We start from the raw sequence: 12,227 nt of genomic DNA, 5'->3' as shown, positions 1-12,227 counted from the left end.
GCACCCGGCACCCCTCCCCCATCTTCCACCTGAAGCACCCCCAATTTCCAATATCCTACCCAGCAATAGGACTTGCTTGTGTCTCTGGTCCGAAGTGTCTCGCATTTGGGTTTAGTCACCTCTGTAGAAGTCTCAGGGGATCTAAAATGCCCAGGCAGTCATCAACTGGGCTCATCCTGGGTAATTCCAGGGAGAGGTAAATGTCAGTAAAGAACCCGTTTGCCTGAAGGTTTAAACAGATTAGACGCAAACTGTAGGCATCCAGGCCCTTGTTCGTAATAAGGTATCTGGTTGGCAAAAAGAACATCTAGCCCTCAGCCTGGAAGGACCCCAGACTTGCTGCAGGAACCCAATTACTGCCCGGCTCAATGAGCTCACTCACCCTGCTGCCCTGGCTCAGGAAGCCATTCTGCCAACTTCCGAAAAGAAGCCATGTCTTCCAAATGCATTATGAGGTGCCACTTTGAGGGAAAGGAAGAAAGCAGGACAATTTAACAAGAACTACAACCTTCAGTAAACAGGAGATTTGGGATTCTGAAGAACAGCTTGCTAGTCTATCTGTTGTCCTGAACTGAAGGTGAGATGGTGAGATCCCTGGGTGCAGGGGAAGGAGACTATGAAGAAGCTAAGATGCTCCACAATGTCCTCTCTAGGCTAACATGGCCACCAGGGTGTTTCAGCCCGAGCACTGTGGTATCTAAGGCTCGCAGGGTAGTCACGAGAGGGGGGCTGCTGCAGAGAGTGGAGTGAGGCTAGTTAAGGAGTGGACCCGACACAAGCAACAGAGACAACCAACCACCTCCCTGATGGGGCCCCTCCCAGCACTGCCATTATCGGGATTATCAGGATCTGCGAGACTAAAGGCCCAAAATCTACTGACCACCTACTGTGCAGCCCACCCTTTGCCAGGCTCTGGGAAGCCTCCTGTGAATCAGATGGTATCTCAAGCCTCCCAGAACCTTCTGGAGCCTTCTGTCTAGAGGAAGAGTCAGATAAGTCACTGACAGCTGCAATACCACGTCCAGGGCAGGGGCAGGGGTGCTTAGGGCAGCAGGAGCCCCAAGAACATGCCTGACCTGGCCTGGGGAAGGGGGAGGGGGACATCAGGTAAGGTTTTCTGGAGGAAATAAGGCCGATGGTGGATCCTAAGCCAAGTGGAAGAGGTTCACCACGTGGATGAGGGCAGGAAAAGCGAATCGGCAAATCCGTCAGAGGGAACAGCATGTGCAGAAGCCTGGCTCCATTAGGAGCCGTGGGCACATGGTGCAGCTGGACACATGCACCACGGAAGGCGTTGGAAGAGAGGGAGGCAGGAGCAGGCCACACCATGCTAGCAAAATTGGGTTGAGCAGAAGCCCCTTTGGTCCATTCTTCTGCTTCCAGGCTATTCCTGTCTTAATCCGGCCCTGGTGACTTCATTCACTCAATCCGAACTTGTAGAGTAAGCAAACAGCTCTCTCCTGGGGGCCCAGGAAGAATGGAGGAGGTAACACCCCAGCCGGGCCACAGAGCAAGCAGGATGTCACAGGTGGGAGGTGGGGAGCCATTCCAGGCAGAAGGAACTGGCAAACAAGGATCTGGAAGAAAGAGCAGTGCTCAGCAGGCAGGTACAGTCTACTGGGGTAAATAATGGCAACTGAGTTAGGAGCAGGTGTAGGGGCTTTGAACGCCCAGCTAAGGTCTGCACACTTTTCATATGTAATCAGCAACTGTCCAAGTGCCCGGTGCAGGCCCACCACTGCCATTTCTACCTGCAACCTCGGGTAATTCACTCATTCTGCAACACTGAGGCAGTGCGGGCCCGATGAGGGCAGGAAAGAAAGACTCTCTCGCCCTCCATAAGCCACCCTGGGGCTCGTTTCTGCTTCTTTGGGAGCACACCCCACTCTGAACCTCCCACCCCAGCAGAGAGTACCATGCCAGGCACCTGCAGGTAGGTGTGCATGTGGAAAACAAGGACAACATTAGGGGACCCCTGCAAAACTGAAACAAAGCCCTCCCCAGACATCTATGTGGAGCACAAGCACCTTGTGATGGGTCCAGGGGGTCACCTCCCCCCCCCCCCCCGAGAAGGACGCCAGAGCTCCCAGGGGTGAAGTGACTTGTCTCCCTAGTGGCTCCTGGCTGGATCGGGGATGAAAGGCAGATTCACTCCCAGGCCTGGTAGGAAGTAGTGGAGATGGGGTGCAAAGCAGAGGAGATGCGCACAGTAAGAGGGCGGTCGTGCCACACCCTAAGAAGCAGCTGCCCTAAACCAATCAGAGTTTGCCATCTTGCCCTCGACCAATCAGAGCTGGCCATCAGTTGCCCTTGTCCAATCAGAGCTGGCTGATCAGCTGCTCTCACCCAATCAGAGCTGGCCGTGGAGAAGCTGCTGGGATGGGACTCCGGCGTTCAGCAGCCGTGGAAAATGCAGGTGAGGTTGCAAATTCCTCAGAGAATAGCAACAAAATCCTGATGTGGTTATTACATGCATTGGGATTACTAAGGCTAGAGCCACCAAATGGAGGTCTGTCTTCGTAGAGTGGCCCACTGCTCTTAGGCCATCCCGGAGTAGCCATCTCAGCTGTCATGCACCGCGCTAGGCGGAGATCCATCACTGCCGGCTCTCGTGGCAGGTATTGCGTCCACGGCGCCTCCTTCCTTAGATTCTTCAGAGAACAAGCACAGTCTCAGTGACTGACTGGGTTTGTGATTTATTTAGATTGTGTGGGTCTCTCCTTCCCCAGGATGAAAGCTGATGTGGGCAGGGACCTCGCCACACCTCTCCTTCATGGGGCCCTCGTTCCTTCCAGGGACACACAGGAAGCCCTCAAATATGCACTGTCATTGGTTATCATCAGACTGAGCTTCTTGTTTACAGAGGAGGAATCTGAAGCACAACAAAATTTAATTAGCTTGCCGAGGGCCATGCACTTCATAGAAGGCAGAACCACGGCCCCCTGGAGCCCGGCCCCTGCCCTCAAGGAGGCGAGAATCTAGAGCAGCGCTGCCCAAAAGAAATACAATGGGAACCCCACCCGCAGTTTTTAATTTTTTAATTTTCTAGTTGCCACATTAAAAAATAAAAAGAAACAAATGAAACGTATCACGTTTCATTTGGCCCAACAGATCCAAAAGAATATCATTTTAATGTGTAGTCAATGTTAACATTTTTTCCTGAGATCTTTTTCACTCTCCAGTTGATACAAAGTCTTAGAAATCCAGTGTGTATTTTTCACTCACCAGCCCAGGTCGATTCAGAGGAGCCACATTTCAGGGCTCAATGGTGCTGAGGGGCGGCGAGGGGACGGGAGCTCGGCTCCAGGAGCCCCCTGCCCACCTCTGGGCAAGCAAGCATATACGTCACCCAGCACATGGAGACTCATTCACGATCACTATGACCACATCTCCAACTACCACCAGCAGCAGCACCGGTTACAAACACCTAGTGCTCACCAACACGCCCCTGGGCGGTCTGCACAGGTTTTTTCTGAACTTGCACCAACCCAAGAGCTAGGGACCCTGGCTGGTCTTCACATTGACTGAAAAAGGAAGTGAGGCTCAGAAAGATTAAGAGTTGTGCTCTAGGTCATGGAGCTAACAAGGTGCAGTCGGGAAGGCGAGTTACATCTGACTCCAAGCAGCAACAGCAATTATTTATTGAGCACCTGCTGTGTGCTAATATCCTGTGTTGAAAGATGAGCGCAAACACGCCAGGCAAGGTTCCTGCCCTCCTGGTGCTTTTGCCCTAGCTTTCGGGGGATGGCAGAATGATAGTAGACAAGGAAAACCCCCTTCGGATGGTGATGATTTCAAGAGAAAACAGATTGCAGTAGGGGAGAATCAAGAGCAGAGGGGAGGTGGGCATCTACCTGGGGTGCACAGGAAGACCTCTGCAAGGAGGAGAAATTTAAGCCAAGACGTGAAGGATGAGAAGACCATAGTTCTGGCGAGGGCAGGGAAGAGCGTGCCAGACAGCAAGCAGCAAACACAAACCTCCAAGCAGGAAGAGTCCCGCATGTTCCAGGAACCAACAGAAAGGCAGCCGGGCTCCCATGCCTGAAGCCTCTCTGGAGCAAGCAGGTTGGCCCCCCTGCCATTCCTCCTGCCTCAGGACACTCCCACACCCCAGCTTGGAAAATGAGAAGCCAACAAACCATTCTCCAGATGTCAAGAACAAGTCAAGGCTGGAAGCTCCCAGCACAGCGCCTGGCATGGAGTCCGCATCCAGGAGCATCTGCTGAGTGGCTGAATGATGCATGGGCAGTGAGAGGAGGGCCTGGAAGTGCCAGAAGGGAATCTGGGCAGCAGGGGCCCCAGGAAGAACATTTTAACACTTCATAAGCCTTGCTTCAAACACTACGCACACCAGCCAAAACGTGGAAACCACCCAAACATCCATCAAGAGATGAGTGGATAATACAGTGCAGCCTATCCCCACGATGAAATATTACTCACCCATAAAAAGTACTACAGCACTGATACCCAATACAACCTGGGGGAACCTTGAGGACATGATGCTGAGTCAAAGGAGCCAGTCACAAGAGGCTACATGTAAGAGGATTCCACTGTTACGGAATGTCCAGAACGGGCAAATCCTTAGAGACGCAATGCAGACCGGTGGTTGCCAAGGGCTGAGGGAGGGGGGAATGGGGAGGAACTGCTTAACGGACACAAGGCTTTCATTGCAGGAGACGAAAATGTTTTGGAACTAGAGAGAGGCCGTGGTCACTCGACGTTGCAAATGCGCTATATGCCACTGAGTGGTGCACTTTAAAATGGTTCATCTTAGGGTGTGTGAATTTCACCTCAATTTTTAAAAAGCGGGGGGGGGAGAGGGGGAGACTTGTTTCAACAGAAAAGTCAGATTGTGACCCCACTACCGATAGCTTGGGATCCTCACAGGCTGCCTGTCCTGCAAAGGAAGCAGGACACCCCTCGGTGGTATGTCGCACCCCTCCAGCTCTGAGGAAGGGACCAGGGGTCAGTCCAGGGCTCCCAAATCAAAATGCAGCCGAGGTGGAGGCGCTGGGGCCAGGAGGCCAAGCCAGCACGTCCCCTGACCTGGCACACACAAGGGCATTACTGCCACATGGGCAGCCCTTGGCAGTCTCGGGACGGTCGCATACAGAACCTCCTTTCATTCCCTAGAGTGGCCCTTCAGCCAAGTCTGGGCCCTGGGGCAGAAAGGACAGCAGGAGTCCACATCCACCCAGCATCTGCGTCCTCTGAGGTCCAGGCGGGGGCTTCAGGACATGTGACAGGTCCTGAGGATACTTTCAGGACCTGGCAAGGATAAAGGGGACACCACGGGCCTCACAGAGACGACGGACCTAACACCCCGTTAAGGTGTGGCTGCTCAAGGGAACAGCATCGTAGCCACTGTCCACCGCGTGAGGCTGGGCCTTCACCTCTGCTCTTTATTTCATCCCCTTACCCATGTGGTCTGCAGGGATAGGGACCTGGGGCTGTCCCCGTTTCACAGAGGAGGACACAGGCTCGTCCACCATCACCTGGCAAATGTCAGAGCCAGCATTTGAACCCAAAGCTGCCGTCAAAAGCCTCCTGCGCTAAATTATGATGACAATGACATTTGCTTTTTTCCTACAAAACTCCTACAAGGCAGCCTGGGGTTGTGGTTAAGAGTGTGGACTGCCAGTTTGGGATGACGGGAAAGTTCTGGACTTGGATGGGGACGGCTGCACAACAATGTGAACATACTTACTGCTACTGACCAGTACACTTAAATGTGCTTAACGGGATAACCATTATTAAATATTACATATATATGTAGCACAAAGATATTTTAAGAAATGATCAGGTACCAGGTCATTAAGAAATTGTCAATAAGGCACCTGGGTGTTCAGTTGGTTAAGCATCCAACTCTCGATTTCGGCTCAGGTCATGATCTCAGGGTCGTGGGCTAGAGCCCTACAACAGCTCCACACTCAGCGGGGAGTCGGCTTGAGATTCTCTCTCTCTCCCTCTCCCTCTGCCCCTCTTTCACCCCGTGCATGCAAGCGCTCTCTGTCTCTCTGAAATAAATAAATCTTTAAAAAAAAATTGTCAGTAAATTTTTAAAAATAGATATCATACAGACCATATTCTCTAAACATGGGAAAATTCAATTAGAAGCTAATTAAAAATACATAAATCCCCCCTCCAAAAAAAGTAATAATGTGGGCTGCTTGGGTGCAGATCCCTGCTCCCCACTTACCAGCTCTGTGACCCTGCGGCAGGCTTCAGAGGCTGTCTGTACCCATCTGTAAAGTGAGAAACACAAGGCACCTCCCTCTGGGCCTGCGTCCAGAACTGAATGAACCCAAATCAGGGACAGCGCAGACCAGGGCGCGGCAAACTCCGGCTGCAAAGGGCCAGGTAGTGAGGGTTTCTAGCTTTACAGGTACCGGCCACAGCTGCGCCACTCTGTCAACACGGCAGGAAAGCAGCCACAGACAACAGGTGTGCCAATGGGCAGGGCTGGGTGCCAATAAAACTTTATTTACAGAAGCAGGTGGCTGGCTGATAGGGCCGCAGCTTGCCGACCCCTGGCATACACCCTGGCCCTTGGTAGGTGCTTAACAAATGTTAACTGCTACAATCAAGAAAAATGGCATTTATCTCAATTCATTTCTAGAGATGAATGAGAGGTAAAATACTTCCTGTTGCAGTTCCAAAAATAAATACTAATAGGAAGGCAAGAGCAGAACCTCAGTGCCCGCCCTCACTCTGCTGCTTTCGGGTCATGCTGGACCAGCCCCGGCCACTCTCTGCAAGCTCTTCTCTGCAAGCTCTTCCCCTCCTACCTCCTACAAGAAGGGGCTCCTAATCCCTGCCTCACAGCCTGAGGGTCCCAGCAAACCCCCCTCCCCCCTCCCGCCTCCTTGTTCCTGCCCCTCCCCCACTGGCCCATGGTCTCTGGGCTTTCCACCTGGCCTTGGAAAGGCTAGAGCAAAGAAAACATTTTCTGACAGTGTTCAGGGCTAGAGGAACAATGACAAGCAAGGTCCCACTGCTGGCTGGCCCTGGAGTCCTTTCCTGAGCCTCAGATCACAGCAACACGAATGGTTTCTACTGGCTTCAAGGTAACGGATTTCCATCAAAAGCACTGAGAAGCCTCCTCTGATTGATTCCTCACATGGGCCCTGTAGGAAGGTTGACTTTCCATTACAGGGATCAGCATGTTCCATGGAGCAACACCTAAGTTCTAGAGCGTGGGACCCCCGCTGGCGAGTTCCGCCTCTGCCTCCCTCCACCTCCACCTCCAGGCTCAGTCCCTGCTTGTCAGGTGTTCACATAAGCCCTTCCCTAGAGAGGTGCTCGGCAGCTTCAGCAAGAGAATTCCAGCAGGAGTGGGAGGTTAAGCAACAATAGCTCTATTCCTCATGTGAGCATCCCAAGAAAAGGAACCGGGCATCAAGCGGTTAAGTGCCTTGCCCAAGGCTGCGCAGACAGGAGGGTCTGAGCTGGTCCTCAGTGCAGCCCCTCTGACCCAGCCCTATTCCAGCCCTGTTCCTTCACGGCTCAGCTCACCTAGCTGGTGCTGATGGTTTGTTCCTTTAAGGGGGTTAAGAGCCTTCTTAGGAACTGGGTGGAAATCACTGTCACCGCTGAGCAGGAAAGAAGCTCAGATGACAGAAGCATCAAAGGAGCTGCTCGGGGCAGGTGGGTGGCCTTTACTAGTGCACCATGAGCTCAGGACTCCTGCCTGCATCCCTCAGCACCTTCTCACACAAATGTGCACAACTCTCATTAGCCAACACGCACCCACTCCCTCCATCTCTCACTCCCATTTATGGAATATTTAGCTTATTGGCCTGCTGTTGTCAGCTGGGGAGGGACACGGAGGGACTCTAACAGGGGTGGCTGCTCTGGGACAAAACCGAAGGACTAATTTTTGAACCACACATTCCCTCAACATCATGACCACTTACTCAGTGGTGCCTGTGCCCAGAGACCACACTCTGATGCCCATACCAGCCCGGCCAGAGGACCACTGCCCCCAGTCGTACAGGAAATGGAGGCTCAGAAAGGTTAATCCTGTGGCCTGAGATCACACAGCCTTAAGGAACAGGACAAAGGTGAATCGACTTCAGGAGCCCCCACAAGTCAACTCAAACACCCCAAGGAGACCAAGCGAGGAGCCCCAGAACACGGCGCAGTCATCCACAATCTTTCTGAGGGAGACACCCCGTTTTGGTTACAAAGCCCAGGTGGGAGGCACTTCCTCAGCCCCAGCTGGGGGAAGGGCAGGGCCCCAGTGGATGCCAGGCAGCCTGGCTCCAGAGCCTGCAGAGAGGGAGGTCCCATTCTCATGCTGACAGACACCTTGCTCTGCAATTATTCCTTTTGCCACTCATCTCCCGGCCCCAACAGACCCTTGACACTAACAGAGTGGGGCCTCCATCCTGCCTCCTCATTGTGAAATCTTCTGGCCAGGCTAAGGAGACTGTCAAGCTCTGTCCCTCCCTATGCATGTCCCTCTTATAGCGCCTGGCATGATCGCTGTGGGCATGACCACCTCCCCAGGAAGGTGGAGCCCCCGTCCAAGCAGGGCTCCCCCTCAGACCTCATTGTGACCCCACTCTCCGGTGGGCAAGGTCTGCTTAAGGAAAAACTACACACATATGAAAGTATACATGGATATATGTTCTAAAAGAGCACAGACGAGAGAACCCACAACCTGTTCGGCAAAGTCAGGAAACACCACCAAGACGTCACAGGAGACCTGGGCCTTCACATATGAATAGGAGTTCTCCAGGCAGACGAGAGAGGGGCACATTTCCCAGGAAAACCGAAAACGTGGGGAGAAGCCTAGGTGTGAAGACAGGTCCAGGGAACACAGAGGTAGCACATGAGGCTGAGACAGTGGGGCAGGGAGAGAGGTGGGCCAGGGAAGCCTCCTGAAGTCGATTCACCTTTGTCCTGTTCCTTAAGGCTGTGTGATCATGTGAAGAACCATGTGAGGTCACCGAGGCAAGTGGGAGCTAAGGATGGTTTGTGAAGGACAATGGCAATGATCGCATTTGTTGGGCCCGCGCTCTCAAGGTGGGAGTTACCCCCAAGCTCTGGAGAGATGCTCAGCATTACAGACCACGTGCAAGAGTCTCAACAACAAACACTTCCCAATCATGCCCTGTCTGGAAGACCTCTCTTAGAGTGAGCAGATCTCCTGGAAGTCGCCCTGCTGGGCAAGCATCAGAGAGGGGTCCTGACCACCCCATGCCATCCCCAAACGTCTTTGCCCATCTGGGCTCATGGAAGTGCCACCCACCTGCCCAAGGTCTGGAGGAGAAGCCAGACTCACCCTACACTGGCTGGTCACTCAGTTAGCAGGGAGGGCCCCCCTCAGGTGGAATATTTACTGTGATCAGAGCCCTGTGTGAAGGGTTGAGGCTGCCCCCGCCCTTCCAAATCTCATCTGGCCTGGGAGGCTGAGACCATCAGACAGGACAACAATGTGTCCCACTCTGCCATACAAGGAAACTCAGACGGGGCAAGGGGTTCTTCCTGACCTTCGTGGAGAAGGAGCTGGCCAGTTGAAGGAAGGGCGTTCCCAGAGAGGGACCAGCACAAGCAAAGGCCAAGGACAGTGTGCCCATGAGTGTGCGTGGAAAGGGTGGGGGTGGCGCAGGACCATTGGTTAGATACAGTATCTCTGGAGTCTAAAGAGCCGGGCAGAGGCGGGCAGAGAGCCTGGGCCGGCCAAGCCATCAGGAGAAATGCAGACTACGGTGTGTGGGGAGGGGTGGTGGTGTAGGGGTGGTGTGTGTGGGGAGGGGGCATGCTTCTATGGCGAAAGACTCCAGCCTGGCAAGTGGCCTCCATCAGGGATGACGAGGCCGGATCCTCAAGGGCCCGCAGCAGGGAGGGTGGTGATGGAGTGAGGGGGTAGGGGGCTGGTGACGAGGGCACGTGCACTAACGCAGGCCCATAGGCCGGGGCCTGAACGCAGGGTGTCCAGGCAAGGTGCCCCGCCCCGCGGAACCAATCCCTGTGCGCCATCTCCCCAGGCTGCGTGCGTCCAGGGCGCTCCGGCGGGGCAGCAGGGTGGGTACCAGCCTTTCTTCCCAGCGCTTCAGCCTCCTCCCGGAGCCCACGTGGGCGGAGCAGCGCGGGATGTGCGTGGCAGGGGCCGCCTCGGCGGGTGCTGTGCGTGGGGCCGGGGTGCAGGCAGGGCGGCCTCGCCCTCCCGGCCCCCCGCCGCCCCGGAGCGGCCCTGGGCTCCAACCTCTGTGCCACCTCGGCAGGGACCTGGGGGGGACCCTGACTTACTCAGAAGGTAGGACTCCGAGGGAACCGGCCGGCCACGCCCCCCGCGCCACTCCCTAGAGGCAGCCGATGGGTCCCCCCCCCCTCCTTGGCTCGGGGGCGGAATGGGGAGAGGAGTGGAAATGGGGGTGGCGTGAGGGAGAGAGGGGAACTGGGGGCAGAACGGGGAGGGGGCCTATGAAGGGAGGCGACGCAGAGTCCTCCTGCTGGGAGACACTGCAGGGGAATTTGGAGGGGAATGGGGGATGGGAACGGAAGGGTGGGGGACCACAGAGGTGAGACGAGAGAGCGGCAGGGGATCTGGAGGGGCGAGAGGGCTGGAAGAGGGGGAGGTGGGCGATGGGGCGGGGCGGCACCGGTCACCGTGTCCCCTGCCGCGGGGTCCGCCCATCGGTCGCTGGGTCCGCGGGTCCCCTTCGGCCAGGGCGCGCCTCCCGTCCCCTCCCCTCCCCGCCCGGCGCACCTGTACCCACCTGCTCGGCGCTCAGGCCCGAGCCGGGCAGCAGCTGCGGACGTAGCGAGCGCAGCCCCGCGCCGCATCCTCCGGCCGCCCCCTCCCCGCCCCGAGCTTACGTTGCCGCCGCCCCCGCCTTAAAAAGGACAAAACGGAACAGAAAAAGGTTGCGTGCAAAAAAAAAAAAAGAGAGAGAGAGAGAGAAAGAAAAATCGTAAGAAGCAACCGAGGAAGACGGACAGATGCACGCGCGGCTCGGCGGGCGGAGGTCGAGGTGCGGCGGCGCCGGGGACCGCGCTCGGGGCAGCCGGCAGGCGCGTGCCGCACGCTCCCGGCTGCAGCTCCTGCGACCGCCCGGCGCCCGGCTCGCGGCGCGGCCCCGCCCCTCCCCCGGGTCGCCCCTCCGATTGGCCCGTCCTCCTGCCAGTCAGGGGGAAGGCGATGCGCTCGCCCCGCCCCCGCCCGGGGCCGAGGCCGGGAGCTGTTCAGCGGCAGGCAGAGGAGGTGCGGGGAGGCCTGAGCGTGCGCACTTGGCCTCGCGGCCAGCGCCGGGAAGGGCCAGGGTCCCGCGGTTGAGCGACCCGTGGCACCCGGGGTCGTGGTGCCCGCTGGGTCGGAGCGGCCCTGGGGAGGAGTTTGCCGGCTCCAGTAAGGGCTGAAGGCCCCAGGAGGCCCATCCCTGCCCTCACCTGGGACTGTGGCCATCCTAGGCCGTCGGTGGTCAGGGAAGACGCAACTGCCGACGGTCCTGTATTCTCCCCTTTGTGCCGACGGAAATCTCAGGGTCACAGGTTAACAGAAATGTTGAAAGTGACACAGCTAGCAAGTGGCAGAGCTAGGAGTCTTACCACGAGGCAAAAAATCACCCTGTCACCAAAAATAGTGGAAGGAATGATGTGATGTCCAGTGGAGGCTTGAAGGCAGGGTAGGATTTAGCAAGGCAAAGATCCGTTCATTCGGTTCCGTTCCACAAATATTTATTGGGCACCTACTATGTACCAGGGAGCCTTTAAGACCTAGGGATACCGCAGTGAACAGAAAGAAGGCCCCCGCCCTCCTGGAGAGCTTATATTCCAGCAAAGAAAAGAAAGGGAAGAGCATTCACATAAGCAGCTTGATTGGAGGAAAATGTGGCATATTGGAGAATCTAAAGAAGAGGGGCATCTCTGGGCTACAGAGAGGTGAGGAGGAGAATGGCAAGGATGGAGATGGGCAGGTGGGCAGAGGCCAGGACGTGTAAGATCTGTAGGCTGTGGGGAAAGACTTTGGAGTTGATCCTGAGACTCTCACCAGGAAAGGTGGTCTGTGGGACCACTGTCGGATGTGCGTATTTTAAATGTCCTGGTCTGCTGCTTCTGCCTGTCAGCAGAGAGGCACCGCATGGACAGTGCCCAGCTCAGGACCACCCAGGAGACAGGTACCATCGCTTTCTCTTCACTAGGGATGAGGAGGCCCTGGGGCCCAGAACACACAGCAAGCCACAGCGTGGGAACCAAGAGTCCGACTGTCTCCAGAGCAG

At 55.8% G+C, this 12,227-nt stretch overlaps 1 protein-coding gene across 2 annotated transcripts in view; it reads right to left on the bottom strand.

Moving 5' to 3' along the window:
* Window positions 1-11,069, bottom strand: part of JAKMIP1 (janus kinase and microtubule interacting protein 1) — a 126,981-nt gene extending 115,912 nt beyond the window's left edge. Inside the window, exon 1 of one of the 2 annotated variants that reach the window (XM_036104667.2) lies at window positions 10,728-11,069. The gene's annotated coding sequence lies outside the window, so the exon portion shown is untranslated. The remainder of the gene's footprint in view (window positions 1-10,727) is intronic. The other variant, XM_036104666.2, reaches the window with a different exon arrangement.
* Between the last annotated feature and the right edge of the window lie 1,158 nt (window positions 11,070-12,227).

Source organism: Halichoerus grypus, chromosome 3, assembly GCF_964656455.1.
Source record: "Halichoerus grypus chromosome 3, mHalGry1.hap1.1, whole genome shotgun sequence".
In the NCBI taxonomy this organism is placed as follows: Eukaryota; Metazoa; Chordata; class Mammalia; order Carnivora; family Phocidae; genus Halichoerus; species Halichoerus grypus.
This window is presented reverse-complemented; position numbering and strand designations above follow the sequence as displayed.